We start from the raw sequence: 20,313 nt of genomic DNA, 5'->3' as shown, positions 1-20,313 counted from the left end.
ATAATGTTCTCTAGTTCTTCTTTGGTCATAAATTCCTCCCTTCTCCACAGATCTGATAGGTAAATTATCCCTTATTCAAATTTGTTTATGGTATCATCTTTTATGCTAAATCATATATCCATTTTTACCTTATTTTGGAATGGCATATGAGATGTAGGTCTATACTGAGTTTCTGATATATTATCTTCCAGTTTTCCCAACAATTTGTCAAATAGTGAGTTCTTATTCCAGAAGCTGGAGTTAAGGAATTTATCAAATACTAGACTGCTGGGCACTGAGATTTTTGCATTCCTCCACTGGGAAAGTTATAATACCTTTGGTGGTACCTTGATTTTAACTTTGAACCAAGAAGTAGTACAAAAGTAGAAGGATTGAGAATACTGGGAAGAGTATCTGGGATTAGATTTTTGTAAAATTAAAATAGGAGGAAGTGATTTTGGGAAATGGATGATCAGAGTAAGGGCTGCCTGGTTTTAATACTATTTTAAGTAAATGCTATTTTGCTTTACTCTACAGTTATGATTAATCCTAAATGAACTGAGGGGGAAGTCAGAAATGAAAATAGGGGTTTATTTATAAGAAATGACTTAATAGATGGTGAGCCAGAATCAACTATCATCATTGTGTGTGGGGGTTTGTGTGGGGGTCATTGTGTTTGGGTCCACTCTAAAAGGTGGTATACCACTGAATGGGATTCAGTTACTTGGAAGACTTTTGGGTATTTAGGTGCCAGATATTTCTAGAGCTGGGACATAGACTAGAAATCAAAGTTTTGTTGGCATGCAATGCCCATAAGCACCATCAGATATATGACCAAGCCCCTTCCCCATTTCCCACTATTACTAATTATTAATTTTTCTTATAGTGAAAGAAGAAATATATTTTCACGATTTCAAGGCAAAATAAAATCCAAAGGTACTCTAGGATTAAGAAACAGATCACAATAAAATAAATTGTGGTTTAATTGCAACTTTAGTTAACAAAAATCAAAGACATCTCTGTGTTTAAAGCAGCAGAATTCCAGTTGTAGGCTGTTGTGATACTATAGCTGGATAAGTTATGGGATCCCCCGTCCTTTCTTCCTCACAATCTCAGAGAGGAAAAAATGGGGGGCAAGTTATCAGATTGTTGGTCAAATACATGAACCAAGCATAATCTAACCAGGAGAAGAGAAAGCAAAGCAAGTTTCCAGTTAGCCCTGGATATCTCACCCCAGCTTGCTTCCACCCATTCACTCTCACTAGGCTCTGCTTTGGATCTGGACAGCTTCTTTACTCAGCTCAGTCATCAGCTTTGGACCCATCAAGCTTCCTTACTCACTCCTTTTCTGGAACAAAACAAAGTCCTGCAAGGTGAGTCCACATTGGCTTTTTTCCCAGCTGCCCTCTTTCCTTCCCCTACAGAAATGAATCATTCTCCCATACCACCAGAGCTGGAAGAGCTTGATATAGCAGCACCTGGTTCTCTGGGCCACCTGACATTTGTTGATCTGTCTCTAAGGGAAATCACTTAAGCTCTGTTTGCCTTAATCTACTGGAGAAGGAAATGTCAAAACACTCCAGAATCTTTGCCAAGAAAACCCCATGGACATTATGGTCCAGAGGGTCCCAAAGAGTCAGACACAACTAAACAACTGAATAACAACAATAACTTCTAAGTGAAAGCCAGTCAGCTACTCCTTGAGATGAGAGTTATAGTTGTAAGAACCTGAATATAACATTAGGTCAACTCAGTCTGGAATAGCTTTTTTTTTTCTTTTGAAATTTATGGAATTTCACCTCTCCCCTACTCTTTTTAAGCAAGAATATTGTGAATGTGGGGATTCAAGATAATTCCAATAGACTTGGGATGGAAAATACCATCTGCATTCAGAGAGAAAATTATGGAGACTGACTGTGGATCAAAGCATAGTATTTCACCTTTTTTTCCTTTTTTTTTTTTCTTTCTCGTGTTTTTCTTTTCCCCCTTTTGATTTGATTTTTCTTGCACAACATGAAAAATATGGCAACACATTTAAAAGGATTGCACATTTTTCACCTATTTCAAATTGTTTGCTATCTTGGGGAGGGAGAGAGAAAAATTTGGAACACAAAGTCTTATAAAAACCAATGTCAAAAATTACCTTTACATGTATTTGGAAAATAAAATACCATTAAAAAAACAAAAGAAAAGAAAAAATAAAAATCAATTTAAAAAATAATATTTTGAGTTTTGCCTCAGTTTCCTCATCTGTAAAATGGGGATAATAATAACATCTATTTCCCAGGGTCGTTGTGAAGATGAAATGAGGTAATAATGGTAAACATATTTAGCACAGTGCCTACCACAAAGAAAGTTCTCTATAAACATTAACTATTTATTATTTTACACATTTATTTACACATTACACACAAATTTATACATTATTTTATACACAAGGGATTAAAACTTTTTGTACACCTATAATTTTCCAGATTAATTAATAGCAATAAAGAAAAATACTTCCCTCCAACACCCTCCAAAACTTGGAGTCCAATCTTTATACATTATAATCACCCTAATCATTATATTGTTGTTTCAAAGTGCTACTGAAACTTTGTTCTTATTATTGCTTAAAAAACTGTTTTAATAACATTGTACTTTTCTTATTTGAATAGGAAAATGTGTGCATATGTGTGTTTTTGTTGAAGTCACATTGTTGAATCAGCATCATTGTATATTTGAATAGTTACTGTGGGGTTATGCAATTACTGTAGAGCTGGTCCTTACTGCCAGGGCTTGACCTTATTGAAGACTCTTGGTTTTGGTGACTGAGCTAGTGACTGGAAGCAGTTTAGTGGCTCAGTGGATAGATGACTGGGCCTGGAGTCAGGAAGACCTGAATTTAAATCCAACTTCAGATTTACTAGCTGTGTGACCTGGACAAGTCACTTAACAAAAGAAATGGCAAACTGCCTCACTAACTTTGCCAAGAAAAACCCATGCACAGTATGTTCCAGAGAATCAGAAAGAATTGGACACAAATGAACAACAATTGTGCCAGGAAATACGCTAAGAGGTGGCAATAAAAATACAAGGAAAAGAAAGACAATCTCTACTCTAAAGGGAATGGAAGGAGATCATACACAAAAGGAAGCTAAAAACAGTGTTGAAATGCAGAAAGTCAGAAGCACAGCCCAAAAAGTTATACAGTTTCTCTGGCCTGGGCTAGATGGAAAACCTGAGAAGAACTCACCAATGGGAAAAGCGGGCTGCCATGGTGGAGGGATGTTCCATTGTGAGAAAGCTGCAGGGGCTGATGGATGTTCCAAGATGAGAAGGTCCCAGACTCTAAGTGATGTTCCAGCTGTGGTTGAAGCTTGCTGTTAAAGAATTAATAAGAAAAGACGATTGGAAAGATTGTATGCCGAGCAATAGACACTGGGGAAACGTAGGTAGCCTAACACACAGGAAGGAAGATTATGCAATAGCTCCAATGTGCGAGCTCCCTGAACAGGGCTACATCCCAGCATCCTCAATGAGACAGATGTCATTGGGGATCTTGGAATACTAGTTTTTAAATGGCAGTTTGGTAATTAGGACCTAATGAGAACATTTAGACTTCTCAGAAAGAAGAAAGTACTTACTTGAAAGGAGAATTTCATCTCCATCATTTCATGACAAAGTAATTCTAGTTTCTTCAACAGCTCATCCTTGTGAGGAAATAATAGTTTGACCTTCAACAGTAACAATAGTTAAGAAAAGAGTTCAGAATCTTAGCTGGTCAATCCTACTCTATGAACCATTTTGTGGACTTCATTCAGATGACCTGAATTCAAATCTCACATTTGGTACTTACTATCTTGGAGAGGCAAATTCATTTCTCTGGGCCCACAGTTCCTTATCTCTTAAATCAGTGGGTTGGAAAGGAGAGTCCTTAAATTCTCTTTCAGTTCTAAGTCTATCATCTTGTGCCTTATGATGGAAGGCAACAAGATTTCAGACTTTGACCAATGCAATGACTAATCAGGATTCCAGAGGACCCCTGGTGATGAAACTTACTACCCTCATTCTGAAAGAGAGGTGATGGAATCAGAATGCAGAATAAGTCATATAAGTATGTGTGTTCATATACACATGTACATATATAGGTGCACACATGTATGCATGTAGATCATGTGCATGTGTACATGTATGTGTATATGTGTATGTTTGTGGGGATAGATAGGCCATGGCCAACAGAGGAATAAGTTTTACTTGACTTTATTACTTTATTACATTTTTTACTTTATTACAATTATTATAGTGCAAATGGGATCAGGAGAGAAAATTAATTTTTGTTCATTGAAAAAAATGTAATTTAATTTTTAAAATGGGGAAGCATCCAACCACCTCAGGGAGATTTTCTTGTTTACGAATTGAGAAATCATCTGAGTTCTGATTATGGCATTTGACTGAAATGACACAACAGTGGTAGATAAAATAGAGAGATGGAAAGGCCTCAGGGGACCCATTTCTGGCCTAATTCACTCCCTGAAAATACCATATCCTGAAATCACCAAAAGTTGAGTGTTTACAATGCTTGGATGGACAGTGCAGAGAAAACCTATGTTCATTTCCTCAATATCCTTCCTTATTCATTCTGAGTTACAATGACCCCTCCAGAGTCAGTATGAGCCTATCCAAATCCCACCTACAAATTGGGGCACACTGCCCCAACATCCAGGGTGTATATACTGGTGGGGGGGCGGGGGTTGATGTATACTGGATTCCTTACAACAGGAGAGGAAAAAAGCCTTTGAGTTTGTATTTCCTTTGGAAAAACTGATTTTAGAGGGTGTTAGACCAGGGACCAGATCTGCACTAGTTCTGTAACATCCCTCACCTAAGGGTATTGCCCTAAATTCTAACAAGGAGACAATGTTGAAGGTGGATACCTGCTGGTCCTCATAGAAATCCCCTGCAGTGTTCCTTCGCAGAGCCCTCAGGGAGTGTCTCCTGCTCTGGGAACTGACAGTTGAGTTAAACTGACAGGGCTGCTTCAAATCCCAAGAGAAAGATGGAAGCAACATTGTGCCTGATAGAGAAAAGAGATACTAGTGAGGAGGAGGCGAGTAAGAGAACACAGCTGAGTTGTTGCATCCACTATGATCATCACAATTAGGGAGAGATATTACCTCCAAAGCACAAAAGAAAGGCAAAACAAACTTCCTCCCCAAATAAAAAACAAATCAGTGCCCTGCTGTCATGGAGTTCACAGTACAACAGGAAAGACAATATATGTACAAACAAGATAGGCAAGATAAACTGGACCAACTGTGACCATAAGAATTGAAGAATGTGCTATTATCTTTAAAAGTGATAATTATTTGCTAGATCTTTTATGAAAAGCACTTGCCACAAATAATAATAGCTAGAATTTACATACAGCCACATAGTATGTGCCAGGCACTATGCTGAACACTTTTACAATTATCTCATTTGAGACTTAGAACATTGAGAGGTAGATGGTATTAGTACTCTCATTTTACAGATGAGGAAACTGAGTCAAACAGAAGTTAAATGAATCACCCAGGCTAGAGATAGTAAATAGATTTGAATACAGGTTTTTCAGTGCTTTCTCTACTGTGGTTCTTGGCTGCCATATATTCCCGAAAGCTTATGCAAGACTTGGACTCCTGTGGACTGAGTGAAGAGGGGTGACCTGTATTTAGATGATATCTTGCTGATCTTTTCTAAGGAAATTGTAGTCTGAAAGAAGATCAAAGTACATCTAAGCCTACTGAGTATCCCTGAATGCATTTATGGGGACTGACTCTACCTGGTACAGTCACTACCTGAATACCCTGTGCCTCCTCTATGGAAGCTTTCCCAGAAAATAAGTCAAATGGCATAGAAATATAAGAGAAACAATGTGGCTCTGCTAAATGGGCAAAGTGGATGGAGCATTAATCCTGGAATCAAGAGTCCCTGAATTCAAATGTAGTCTCAGACACTCATTAATTGTGTGATCTTGGGAAGTCACTTTCCCCGAATTGCCTCCAAAAAAAAAAGAAAGAAAGAAAGAAAGAAAGAAAGAAAGAAAGAAAGAAAGAAAGAAAAGAAAAGAAAAGAAAAGAAAAGAAAAGAAAAGAAAAGAAAAGAAAAGAAAAGAAAAGAAAAGAAAAGAAAAGAAAAGAAAAGAAAAGAAAAGGAGAGAGAAGGAAAGAAAGAAAGGTTTGGAAAGTATTTTATACATATTATTATCTCATTTGATTCTCACATAACCTTGAGATGTAGGGTCCATTGTTATTCTCATTTTACAGATGGGGAAATTCAGGCAAACAGGGAACATCCTTCAAGGCCAGGGCAAACCCAGAGAATTTTGATTTTGGTTGCTTTTCAAGCACCTGATGAATTAAAAAAAAGCATGACCCAAAGAAGAAACTCATTTTGAGAGCTATCATGTATGTTCTTATTGAGAAGTGGGAGGTAAGGAATGTTCATGTCACATAATCTACTGCAATGACTCCAGCCTTTTGCAGAATGATTCTGGAAGTTTTCCATTTTATAAGATGGAAAACCTCAGGAACCACATGAAGGAACTGTTAGTAAACAACTTCAAGGAGTCCCATAATCTATAAGCTTTTGCTTATGGCAGTACAAATCCTGGAAACAGTCTGCTAAGCTACCAAATGTTTTCAGTTTGAGATTTGCCCAGTGGATACTACCAAAGACTTGTGGTAATAATATTAATATTAATAACAACTGTATTTATAGAGCACTTTAAGGTTTGGAAAACATTTTTTACCTATTATCTCATTTGATTCTCACAATAACCCTGAAATGTAGGGTCATTGTTATCTTCATTTTACAGATGGAGAACTGTTATTTCTATTAAGTGATCCAATGAATAGAGTGCTGTTTATAGAGCCAGGACAAACTTAAGTTCAAATTCAGTCTCATATATTAGTTAGATGTACATATAGATCCTGGGCAAGTTACTTAATTCTGTTTGACTTTCCTGAACAGTAAAATGGAGGAAAGTATTAAATGGAGATAATAATAGTACCTTCCTCCAGGGCTGTGGAATGTATTAATTGAGATAATATTTATTAAGTACATAGTACAGTGCCTGGCAATAGTAAGTACTTTATAAATGCTTGTTGCCTTGATCTAAAAACTTATGGGAAGAACCACTTCATTAAAATAATACTTTGAAGTAGGGCAGTTTACCTGATGAAATCACTACAGATTTCCTGAATGCCAGTAAGACTAAGCCCTATACGTTAGGAATAAAGTGCTGTTTTACATCATTGGGGTTAGGGGCCTCCCTTCATACCAGAGAAGAAGTATGATTTTTTTCCTTCTATGGGGTGTTTATAGAATCTTATTGTAAAATTTGGGTTAAGTATTTGGTCATAGGCTATATGGAGGTCAAAATTATATCTTTTTTTTTTTTTTTTTTTTTTGGTCATCTGTTGGCCTTTTTGTGTCATCTGTGGCTTCTGCAAAACTCCCCCTAAATTCCCGATAAATTCCTTTTGTCAAACCATGATATTTCAAAAGCTCCTTGGGGAAAGTCAAGATGTGGAATGGGATAACCGTATAACATTTGTTATTTTGTATACCTAGTCTCCACCTTTGGTTTCATATATAGGGGATATAGATAATCAGAAAATAACTGATTTTAAAAATAATACTAGCAGCCAAAATTTCCTTTTTATTGTTCCCTTCCTGTCCCTCATCACTAAGTCCCAAAGTAGAGTTTCTGGATGAGAAACAAAAAGATTGAAGATTCATTAGGACACACCTGTTTGAACCATATTCAAATCTAGTTAAAGATCTGATCAGTTATTCAGCCATATCTTCAAGTATCAATTACCTTTTCCAAGAAAAGCTTCACAGAATATGGTTTGGCTCGCTCTAATAGTTTCCCTTCCTAAAAAGAAAATGTGAAACCACAGAATGTAAATATAGCCTTGATGTTTTACTTAATTTTTTAAAAATATAGAATGAAATGGAATATTATTGTGCAATAAAAAATGAACAGACTGATTTCAGAAAAGCCTGGAAAGGCTTACATGAACTGATGCTGATTACGACAAGCAGGTCCAGGAGAACATTGTACACAGTAACGACAAAATTGTGTGATGATCAAATGTGATAGACTTAGATTTTGGCAATTCAGTGATCTGAAGCAATTCCAGTAAACTTTGGATAGAAAATGCCATCTGCATTCAAAGAGAGAACTATGGAGACTGAAAATCAAAGCATCTTTTTTTCTTTCTTTCTGGTAGTTTTTCTCTTTTGTTCTATTTTTTTCCCCCCTCAACATGACTCATATGGAAATATGCAAAAAATGAATGTACATATGTAACCTAAAAATTGTTTTAAAGAAAAAGAAATAATGAGCACACAGATTTCAGAAAAATCTGGAAAGATTTACATAAACTGATGCTGAGTGAAGTGAGCAGAATCAGAATATTGTACACAGTTAACAGCAACATTGTCCTGTGATTAGCTTTGATAGATTTTAGCTTTTTTTTTTTTTGATAGATTAGTTAAGACAATTTGAAAAGACTCATGATGAAAAATGCTATTCACATCCAGAGAAAGAACTATGGAATCTGAATTCAGATTAAAACATACTAGTTTCACTTTTTGTTGTTTTTTTCTTTCTCATGGTTTTTCTCTTTTTTTCTGACTCTTCTTTCATAACATGACTGATGTGGAAATATGTTCAATAAAATTGTACATCAGATTGCTTGCTGTAAGGGAGGGAAAGGAAAAAAAATGAAAATCAAAATCTCATAAATGTTGAAAAACATATAATAAAGTTCATGAAGAAAATATTTTAATATTAAAAAAATGAAGTTTAGCACTAAATTATAAGGATCCTTTTTCTTCTTGTCTCCCCCAATTGAAAATGTTCACATCTCTTAATGACCAGCATCTTTTGAGATCTACAGTAGAGCTCCACACATTCAATCTTTGTGTCCTTGGCCTTTCTTGCTGCTCTCCACAGCTCACTCTAATTGCCAGGGATAGCATTCTCTTGAGTGCATAGCAAGCATTCTTTTCTCCTGAGAGAGTCCTGTTCCTCAAATCTGCTTCCTCCCTTTAGTAATAATGATTCTCTATACTGTGTTTGAAGTGTGTATCTCTATACTCTCTCAACTGTGCCTCAAAATCTCTCAGCCTTGACTCTCCAAGTTCTAGGTGAACTATACTTCTGGATGAAGCTTTGACTAACAGGAGTGAGGAAAAACTGCCCCCCTTTTTATAACCCTACCACCACCACAAGAGATGAATAGTTAGGTTCTTTTAGGTGCTGGCTCTTACCTCTGCTAGTTCCAAATGATGTCTTTAAAGAGTATGTCCATTTTCTGTTAGTTATAGAGATCTGTTTTTCTAATTCAGTTAAGCACTTCTTATAAAAAATTATTTAAATTTTTATTTTCAGTCTCAAATTCTCTCCCTCTCTCCTTCCCCACCCTCACTTATTAAGATGGTAAGAAATGTGTTATTCATTGTACATATAAAGTCATGCAAAATATATTTCCACATTAGCTATGTTGCAAAAAAAAAAAAAAAAAGAAAGAAAAAGAAAGTGAAAAAAATACTTCAACCTGCACTTAGAGCTTATCAAATCTCTCACTGGAGATGAATAACATTTCATAAATCCTCTGGAATTATTGTGAATCATTGAATTGATGAGAGTAGCTAAGTCTTTTATAGTTACTTATCTTCATAGTGTTATGCCACAGTTCCCTTTTAATGTCCTGACCCAGTTTCTCCAATTGTCCTATTTAGTTACGCTGCCTCAGGTTATAACCTTTCCCTTTTAATGTTTGATGAGATAAAGGTTTTATATCTTTAGGCTATAATCATTCCTTCTTAATGTTTGACAGGATAAAGTTCTATCCATTTTAGATGTCATTAGAATATCAGTAACCTCTCCAGTACCTCCCTCCATTGTGTCATCCTAGGTGCCTCCCCCTATTAGGTTATCCCCATCCAGGTACCTCCCCCATTATGTCATTGTTCTTGTTATCCTATAAAAACCTTGCTGCCCCAACACTCAGGGCTGTATTCTTTGAGATGATAGTCTTGTTCAGGCCTGCGTCCAACCATGGATCCATTTGGTCCCAGTATATCTCTCCATTTAATAAACTATTATATTGGTCTCTAATCTCTGTCTTGTTCAGTTTCTCTGGCATTACAATGATATTTCTATTATTGTATATAATATTCTCTTCTGAAGAGCTTATTTCCTAAAGAGTTAATACCTTGTTAACATATAATCATTTCATCATATCATTATAATCTGTGTCTATATCAACTAAATTGCTGGGAAAGCAGGCTTAATCAGAGAAAAGAAGCTGATCAAACTAAATGTAAAGTCGCAGTAAAGACAAATGAGTCCTTTATGAGTCATAAATATTACTTGAGTGTATTAGAAAGCAAAGAGAAATGACAAAAAATAACAGGCTATATGTTTTAGGTGATTTTAGAAAGTCATTGCAGGTAGAAGTCATTCTGAAAGAGTAATCTAGTTCCTGATAAGATGTCTGTACTGAACTGAAAGAGGGGAGCCCATGGGAAGCTTCATAGAACCAGGAGACCAAAAGCATGGGGAGAGTCAATGGCCACATGGAGTGGCTGATTGAGCTGATAGGTTTATGTTGTTGAAATCCTTTTATATTTGAGCTAGACACATAAACTCTTCTTTATTTTCTCGAACTCCTTCATAGAATTTACTCTCTGAGCATGGGAAGAGTCTATTTGTTTTTCTTTGTTTTAAATGTTTACTTTGTTTTTATAAACAATGTTAACTAAAAATATTTGCTCCTTAGGGTGTAGTATTGGTAATGAATCCTGGAGGAGACAATTGAGGGGAAAATTTCCTTTTAAAGTAAAGGATGTATATATAAAAACACCGAAGCATTTTCCCACAAGCTTTGTCTCTGGATAAAAGTTCATCCTTTGATACAATATTGCTATCTATGACATTTTAAAAGTCTGAAAAGACATAGTTTATGAATAGTTACTCATTTTAATAATGTAGCATTTTATTAATAAAAGAAATGGCCATTTGGCCATCTCTCTTAGAACAAAGAAGATTCTGTGGTGATGAACTCGCTGTTTATGTGCCCTTGAAAGAGCAGGTATTCCTGGGGATAGCAATTATCCCTAATTGGTTAACATTATCATTAATATTAACCATGAATACTGAATATTATGAGAGGTAGATCTATTCTAATGAGGGGATAGGGAAATTTGTTTATATCGTTTACTTCTAAACTGCCCAGCCTTAGGCAACCTAATCAAGCCAGAGTAGAAGACCAATGGGCCAGAGTTTCATGTTGGATTAAATTCCTTGTTAGGTTGGGTGGGGTAGCAATACCTATACTGAGAAGAATATTAATTCTATCTGCTAATGATGAAATACTGGATAACTAGACGGAGTTGGCAGAGAAAGCCTGAAGTACTGATAAGATTACTATGAGGGGCAAGTAGGGAAGGGCACTGATAAGAATTTGCTCAATATTACAGTCCCACCCCTGTGGAGGTCTTGGTAACTCCACCTTACTGTATGCAATCAGAAAGCAAAGTTATGTCAATTCCCGAGATCAAATTTTCCCTGTAAATCTGTCCATAGTCTACAGCATCTTTGCTGAATCCCTTCTGAATTAGTCCACCAAAGTATTCTGTCTCTTGGTGTCTTTCTTTTTACCCCATTCGTCTTCTATGCCTCATGGTGTCTTTCTCCTTCTTATAGCCAACTCTTTTAGGGTGCTAAACTCCACTATGGATTTAGCCTTCTAGTCAATGGCATATTCCCATATCATGGTGTGTTTATTTCCTTTCTCTTGGTTAATTGGAAGTTCTACTGAGGAACTTTTATTTTTCATTGTTAATTGTTAAAAGCCACTATATGCTCCCCCAAATCTGTTTCATATTTATCATTCATGGTGGCAGGGGTGAATCTTGAAACTGTCCTCCTTGACTTTTGGGGTGAGCTCTGAAACTCTCATCTGACAGAGACCCACCTTTCAAGGCATTTAAGTGGTTTCATTAAGATTAGCTTAGGACCACTCCCTACTTAGCTTATGTGGTCTCATTCACCTCCCCCCCCCCCTTTTATTTTATTTTCTCTTACTATAACTTATGTTTTTACTATGTTTTTGAAAGTACATTTTAATCCTCTCATGTGCTTAGAATTATTAGTGGCAGATTTTATGGGAATTGGTCAGTGGTTGAGATTTTTTTCCTTGATTTTGGCTGGAGGAAATTTTGTTTCATTCACTTTCCTTGTACTTTTATGTATCACTTCTTTAATTTTAAGCAACTTTGACCTTATTCATTAATCTTTATATTTTAAATTCTGTTTCACATCTTTTTTTTCTCTTTTGCTTTCAATGGGATTTTCACTTACCCACTCTGGCAAATTTAGGGGGTTTTTTTTGGTTTTTTTTTTTTTTTTTTTTGTCTTTTCTTTTATTTGGTGTAAAAAGGTTTTATTCTAGATCCTTTCAACTACGTTTGGTTATTGATTTGTGGCAGGGCTAACAAATCTTTAACTTGGATAATGATATTCACTGTATCTGAGCTCTATAGTTCTATGTTTCTTTAAGAAACTCAGCAATCCATTAATATTAACTTAAGTGGTAAGTATGCAAACAAGTCTTACAGTAGCACAGTATTTAAAGTTGAAAGTATAAACAAAAAGCAAATATGCAACCTGATATCCATGCAAGAGAAACTTAAGTTGTTAAAAATAATGGCAACTTTTTTCCATGTACCAACATATGCTCCCCAAAAGAGAAAAGAATACAAATAATATACAGTGAATCAAAGCATCCATAACCAAAGGAACTTGATACCTCAACAATATAATGTATCAATTACAATTCATTATTGTTCTATAAGAAATGATGAGCAGGTTGATTTCAGAAAAGCCTGCAGACTTTCATGAACTGATAAGTGAAATGACCAGAACCAAGAGAACATTGTATATAGCAACAAGAAGATTATGTGATGATCAACTGTGATGGACATTTTCAAAAATAAAATGATTTGGAATTATGAGTACAAAGTGAATAAAATGTACATACATTTTGACCAAGAGATCCTATTCTGAGGCATACACCTGAAATAGGATTTTGATAAGAACAAAATCTCCATATACACCAAAATATTTATAACAACATTTGAGGAAGTAGCAAAGACCTAGAAACAAAATAAATATCCATCCACTGGGCACCTGGAGAATGGCAAAACAAATTATGAAACATATATACATACATATATGTATATATGAAATATTATTATAAGTCTTAAAGGATTACAAAATAAAATTTGCCAATCCAAGCCAGGGGAGGTCTTTGGAAAGTGGTCATTAAATTAGCAGGACCCATTTGATTTTTTCAAATATTCCTGATGTACTAATAATAGGAAATAACACTTAGCAATTAATTTGTAGGCCATCCTATTTTAAGGCCTACTTAAGGCCTTAAAGACCTATTTTAAGGCCTATTTAATAGCCAGAAGCTATTTTAAAAAGCAGCAGCTCTCTTAGGTTAAAAAGATTTGCTTGACCAAAAAGGAGAATAACAAATGATGCAGGAGCAAAATAGGGACACTACTGCACTGAGAGGCAACATGTGAATTGGTCCAGTCATTCTGGAAAGTAATATGAAATTATGTCCCTGTGTGACTCAGAATGGTGAGTGGTCACCATTTAATAAAAACCTGGAGAGATCTAGGAGCAAAACAAAAGTTTATTGTACATTCTCAAGAGAAGCGGGCATTCCTCCTCAAGCAAGCAATTGAAAAGAGGTACCTTTTGGGATGGGTTTTATACTTTGAATAGTCCCTAACATAAACACCCCTCCTACCACTGACCATCATCCTCATTGCCTGAGGGTCTTACATTCTAAATGCTGGAACTATCTAAGAAATTGAACTTGGCCAGTAAGTATATAGTTGCCCATCTTAGATAGAAGTAGGGAGAAAATGATGTCATGGGAGGATAGCAGAAAGGGGACTTAAGTATGGCCTTGAGTCAATGGTCAAGGACCTTCAGGCCTATTCCAACTCTGGGGTAGATGAAGCCTTACTCGATTTTTACAACTGTCTTGAGAGATCTCACCCTATCAGGTTCATCCCTTAAGTCACTAAACCACATTTATCATTTAACTCAGAAATAACACTAGTAAACCTATATCCTCAAAAAGAACAAAGGAAAAAAGAAAAATAAATGCCACATATACAAAAATATGTATAGCTACATGACTAATAGGGAAATATGTTTAAAATGATTGTGCATGTATAATCTATATCAGATTGCTTGCTGTCTTGGGAAGGGGGGACATAAGGGAGAGCAGAAGAAAAAAAAATTGGAACTCAAAATCTTACATAAATGAATGTTGAAAACTATCTTTTTATGTATTTGGAAAAAAATACTAATGAGAAAAAAGGCATTATAAATATTTTTGTACATGTGAGTCCTTTCCCCTCTTTTATGATCTCTTTGGAATACAAATCCAGTAGTGAGACTGCTGGATCAAAGGATATGCACAGTTTTATAGCCCTTTAGGTATAATTTCAAATTAGAGCACTGGATTTTCAAACACAGGAATGAATGCTAACGGATTTGATTTTGATGATTCCTCAGGACCAGAAGGATGAAAAAGTTGGGTGAGGCAGAAGTCCAGGAAGAGAACAGGAACAAACTATGCAAAATTAGAAGATAGGATATGCCTGAGGAGCAACCTACAGAATCCAACTCAATCATTCATAACAATTCCAGGGAAAATTCTAAAAATATCCCTTTGTTTATGATGAAAGACTTTAGAAATCATGCCAAAAGAGACTGGCCAATGGCATCATCACAGAGCCCAGAAGCCTGTATATATCACCTATAACAGTGGTTCATAAAGTGTGGTCCAGAGAATCTTTGGGGTCTCTGAAACCCTTTCAGAGAGCCTACAAATTCAATATTAGTTTTTATTTCCAATCTGGTAAATATAAATATAACCCACATAAACAATAACTCTTTGGACAGATCCTTATTAATTTTTAATAGTGTAAAGATATTGAGAACAAAAGTTTGAAAGACACTCTCCTGTATAGTAGTGATACTAAGAAAAGAATGGAAAGACATATATTGGTATGGATTACTAGCTTTTGAACAAAATTGGTATACTATGCTGTGGTTTCAAGATAACCCATAACCAGTGGTTCTCAGCCTTGGATTCACATAGTGTCTTCCTATGGCTTTCATCTGAATGCACATTTTAAAGCATCTTGGGGACATTTGTTACTTTCCAAAGCTAATATAGAAAATTGGAGCCATTAATTTTATGGAAATGTTTTTATATCTAACTGACCTCATTTTCTTTGACATTAAAAGAACATTAGAAAAACATGAGGAAAGACAGATGAGTGTAAACTTGGCTCAAGAAAGTTGGTCTGAAGCTGACAGTTGAGAAATACCAGTTTGGCAGAACCTCTGCCAAGTATGTAGGTCACATCAAAATATAAGCAAAGATCCAGTGAAAAGAGAAATGTTCCTTACTTGGCAACATTCATAGAACCTCCAAGGACTTTTGTAAGATATAATAAAGATTACAAGTTTTATAAGAACTGTGCTTTTATTGCCAAACTGTTGTTGAATCACCTCACTCATGCTTACATGAATGAACAAAAGCAGAAAGACAAAAAGAAATTGATTTGTTTTAAAAACCTTCAGGGTCCTTTGAAGACAGATAGATGAACAGAGCTGAATGAGCTTTCAGTGATTCAGTCAATTGCCTAGGATATGCACTAGTATTGGCATATATATATATATATATATATACACACACACCTTTTATACTATGGACAGATAGATGGCAGCTTGAGAGCTGTCCTTTACCAGGAGAATGATAGAAATCAGAAATATTTTCTAGCAGAGATCTGAATGACAGAGTCTCATTATTCCATACACAATATGCTAGAGTTTTTAGCTTTGGTGACCTTAATTAAGGATTTAAAGGATATGGAGCAAATTTTCAAGTATGGAATGACAACAATCCATTGACATATACTGATCAGCGCCGAGTTAGGTGCTTCCTGCCAGAAATGGTTAGCAGCATAAGATGACAATGAATTCAGCAAACACTACTCACTAAGGAACACTAACTTGTTCAGAAATGTGCTGGTAAATGTTTAACAACCTGCTGTCCGTGGCAGGGTGGGGTGAAAGAAGTAAGTTTGATATTAATAACATTTTCTCCATCACTTTCTGAAGTCTAGACAATCAACAAGTCCTCATTTTTAGTGGTTGCTGATCTCTGAGGTTTACACACTAAAATTTTAACTAGCAGCTCTTGGTAACTTGCGTGAGTCAGCTTTAGTACATGCCCTTGATGCACTTGTATTTTTCTGAATGCTTGGAGATACCGAAGCTATGTTAATACATAAAGAGATGAAGACTCTATGTAGCACTCAGGAGACAGAGTTACAATCGTGAGAAAATCAGCAATTGGAACTTCCTACCAGATAGCATTCTAGAAGTATATCCGTGGAGCTTATTTCATTGAATGAAGTTTCTTTGCCTCGGTACTCTGAAAGTGATTTGCAATCAGTGCAGAGTTGATGAAAGACTATGAGATGGTCCAAGAGGAAAGGATATGATCCTACAGTGCTCAAGTCCCTGTCCCTTGAAGATACATTCCTGTTAAAATGATGGCAGGAGTGAGAACTGTGTAATGTAGTGCTAGACCAGAATGTGACTGCTCCCATGCATAGTTCCAAAACCTAGTTCTTGCTACTCAGATCGAATCTATGTGATATGAGTCAGTTGATGGCTGTAAAAGTGCTATGTGAAGACTTTGGACATATGGGACAAGAGAGTATCTTGGAGCAAGACAGAAAAAAATTAATTTACTGGCCCAAAATGTTACTAGGAAACATGAAACTTGGGCCCAATGTATGCCAAGAAAAACATTGTCAACTCATGTTGCATATTTGTAACACAAAAGTATCAGCCAACCTTTGGAACTTGTCTGCATTGACTTTTTCTTTCTGAAAAGAAACAATAAAAAATATAAATTCTATCTTAGTGTCAGCTGATCGTTTCACCCAGGTATGTGACTAAATATATTATGGAAGAAATATTTCTCAAGGTATACATTCCTCACCAGAGTCCATTCTGACCAAGCTAAAGACTTGGAGAGAAAGCCACTCAAAGAAATATTAACTTTGGCAGTTCTCAGGAAGCATAGAACTACCCTTGACTATTCAAAGGAGACCCACACAACCTGTGGATTTCAACCACATATTGCTGAACATGCTAGGAATGCTGAACCTGAAACAAAAGTCTCATTGAGATGAAGATGTGAAATGTTTCTAGTGTATGTGTACAGTTCCACCAGGAATGAAGCCACAGTCTTTCCACTCTGTTTGCTTACATTTGTACAAGAATTGGGCCTTACCTATTAACTTGCATTTTGGCATTTCAGAGTATGGAGATGATGTTAATGGAACCAGAAAATTGCTTAGCCAAGAAGCTTCCCATAATCTCCAGGCTTCAGATATTTTTCACTGACTGACTCCCATGTCTAGCATGCTCTCTCTCCTCATCTCTAACTCCTGGCTTGCTTCAAATTCCAGCTAAAATCCCATATTCCATGAGAATATTTTTCTGATCCTCCTTAATGTTAGTGCTTTCCCTCTATTGATTATCTCTCATTTATCTTCCTTATTAAAAAAAAAAAAATTGTTGGAATATTGGCTTCCCCATTAGCCTGTAAGCTACTTGAGATCATGTGCTTAATTTTGCTTTTCTTTGTATCCCCAGTATATCCCACAGTGGCACAGTGTTGGGCACATGGGAATTGCTTAAAAATGGTTGTTTCAAAAATATTTGTAGCAGTTCTTAGGATAAAGAACTGAAAACTAGGGAATGGCCATCAATTGATAAGTAGCTGAATAAATTATGGTATGTGATTATGTTCTATAAGAAATGATGAACAGGATGTTCTCAAAGAACCTGAAAATCCTCCAGAAGCTCATGCAAAATGAAATGTACTGCGTACAAAATAATAGCAATGTTCTGGGATGATCAGCTGTGAGTGACTTTGCTATTCTTAGCAATACAATGATCCAAAACTACTCTGAAGGACTTATGATGAAGAATGCTATCCATACCCAGAGAAAGAACTGATAGTATCTACACCACAGATTGAAGCATACTTTTAAAAAAATCTATTTTTCTTAAGGTTTTTTTTTTTTTGGGGGGGGGGGGAGATCTATGCTTACTTTTGCAATATGACTTAAATGGAAATGTTTTGCACTTCACATGTGCCTTCTCAATGGGGCAGGTGATAAGGAAGGAAGGGAGAGAATCTGGAACTCAAAGTTTTAAAAACAAATGTAAAAAAATTATCTTACATATAACTGGAAAAAATTTACACACAAACACATACACATAAGAACAACAACAAAAAAAATTGCTTTTTTCTTCTCCCACCCCATGATCAGTTGCTTCCAGTCCCTGGAAGAGTTAAATTTTCTAGTATCCTGCTGAAGTAATTGGTAGACTCTAAGCAAAGCAGTTTCCATCAGATACACAAAATAATCTGAACCAAATATTAAAAATAATATTCTAGTGAAGGAGAATATGATAATATGCATGGGATAACCTTGCCTCAAATATAGGAGAATCCCAGTTCAGAGAAGGTAAGAGAACTGACTTCAGAGGAAATTCTCTTTTGTCCAGTCAAGTTATAGAGATTTCAAAGTTACAAAAATAAGTGTGCTGCCCACTTAAATGTACATATACAAATGGAACATTTAAATGCAGCTTTCTGGGAAGTATGGATAGATATCTCTGGAATCTGGCCATCTACCTCCAAGGGACACTTTGATTCCTGCCTCCAAGGGAGCAGAAAAGGGACAGAGAGGCTGGCCAATCTGTTCTCTCTTCTGAGGGGGTACTAGGTTAAAATTATATCTAGTTGCCTCCTCCCTTCCCTGATAATGCTGATCCAAGACCATGATTTTTGAGTCTAAGCCACTAACTTTCCTGGTCCCTATCCTTCAGCATGGAAAATAACCCAAGTTAACTCTGTTGTCTTGACTCTTTCTAGCCAAATGCTAATTACAGTAAAAAAAAAAAAAACAAACAAACCCACAAGTAGTCAGTAATGAGTGAATTTATTTATCCAAGCAGATAGCAAACATAAATGGGAGTTCTGTCTATTAGAAAATAGAAAAAAAAAAAAAATACACAAGAGTAAAATGGGTTTTTAGATGAGGACCCAATCTCCCCTAAGAGCAAATTCCCAAAAGTCTCTAAGGAGACAAACTGGAAATCAAGAACATGCCGAGCTTCTGGCCCTGTATCTCTCTCTCTCTCTCTCTCTCTCTCTCTCTCTCTCTCTCTCTCTCGATTTTGCTCTGTCTCTGTCTCTGTCTGTCTCTGTCTCTGTCCCTGTCTCTGTCTCTGTCTCTGTCTCTATCTCTCTTTCATAGTATTGAAATGAGGAGGACCTGAATTCAAATGTGGCCTCAAATACCCCAATTGCCTTGTCAAGAAAAAATAAATTTAAATTAAAAATAAATGAAGAATAAAAGATCTCATCTAAAAACTCTCCAAACAATTCCATCTCTCAAGAATACAGTATTTAAAGGCAGCTAAATGGTATACTAGATAGATTACCAATCCAGGAGTCAAGAAGAGAACCCAAGTTCAAATCTAACCCAGATACTTGATGACTGACTGTGAGCAAGTCACTTATTGCTTCCCAAGGAAAAAAAAAAAAAGAAAGAAAGAAGTACTCAACACCTATTATTATTGTGGAAATTGAAACAGAGGTTGACAGATTAAGGCTAAATTAGAAGTACAGTTTTTCTAACTCTTGGCTGGGGCTAGCTTCCATCCTTTGTACCATCTGGCTACCCAGGATGGGATAATAATAGCACTTATCTTCTAGGGTTATTGTGAGGATCAAATGAGATAATAATTTTAAAGTATTTAGCACAATGCTTAGCACATAGTAGGTGTTCAATAAATTCTTGTTCCCTTTGCCTCCTCAATCCCAATTTTAGTCTAAGCAACAATTTGCAAAACTCAGGCTTGAACAACCAGATTACATCCTGATAATCCAACCTGACATAATTACAAGTTCAGATTTAGTGAAACGGGCATATTGTTATGAAGACAATGATTCATCAGCCCTTATTGTTAACCAGCACAAGTATATATCCTGAGAGATAAACAGGTCACAAAATAATTTAGAGAAACAGTGGATGGGCTTGGCAGTGTCCTAATTATGCTTATTATTTAAACATTTAGCCATTGTAGCACCTTAATATGGGATG

The 20,313-nt window shown here is 36.0% G+C and overlaps 1 long non-coding RNA gene across 4 annotated transcripts in view; it reads right to left on the bottom strand.

Moving 5' to 3' along the window:
* Positions 1-215: 215 nt before the first annotated feature.
* Positions 216-20,313, bottom strand: part of LOC116419197 — a 53,631-nt gene continuing 33,533 nt past the window's right edge. Inside the window, exons 3-8 of one of the 4 annotated variants that reach the window (XR_004229444.1) lie at positions 7,823-7,879; positions 6,226-6,347; positions 4,896-5,035; positions 3,606-3,695; positions 3,215-3,341; positions 216-1,327 (exon numbers count right to left, since the gene is read on the bottom strand). This is a non-coding gene — a long non-coding RNA (uncharacterized LOC116419197). Of the gene's footprint in view, positions 1,328-2,291; positions 2,858-3,214; positions 3,342-3,605; positions 3,696-4,895; positions 5,036-6,225; positions 6,348-7,822; positions 7,880-20,313 lie in introns of those variants that run through there. The other 3 variants (XR_004229447.1, XR_004229445.1, XR_004229446.1) reach the window with 3 other exon arrangements.

This window comes from Sarcophilus harrisii, chromosome 5 (genome assembly GCF_902635505.1).
Source record: "Sarcophilus harrisii chromosome 5, mSarHar1.11, whole genome shotgun sequence".
Classification (NCBI taxonomy): Eukaryota; Metazoa; Chordata; class Mammalia; order Dasyuromorphia; family Dasyuridae; genus Sarcophilus; species Sarcophilus harrisii.
The sequence above is the reverse complement of the archived record's forward strand: the minus strand, read 5'-3'. Positions and strand labels throughout refer to the sequence as shown.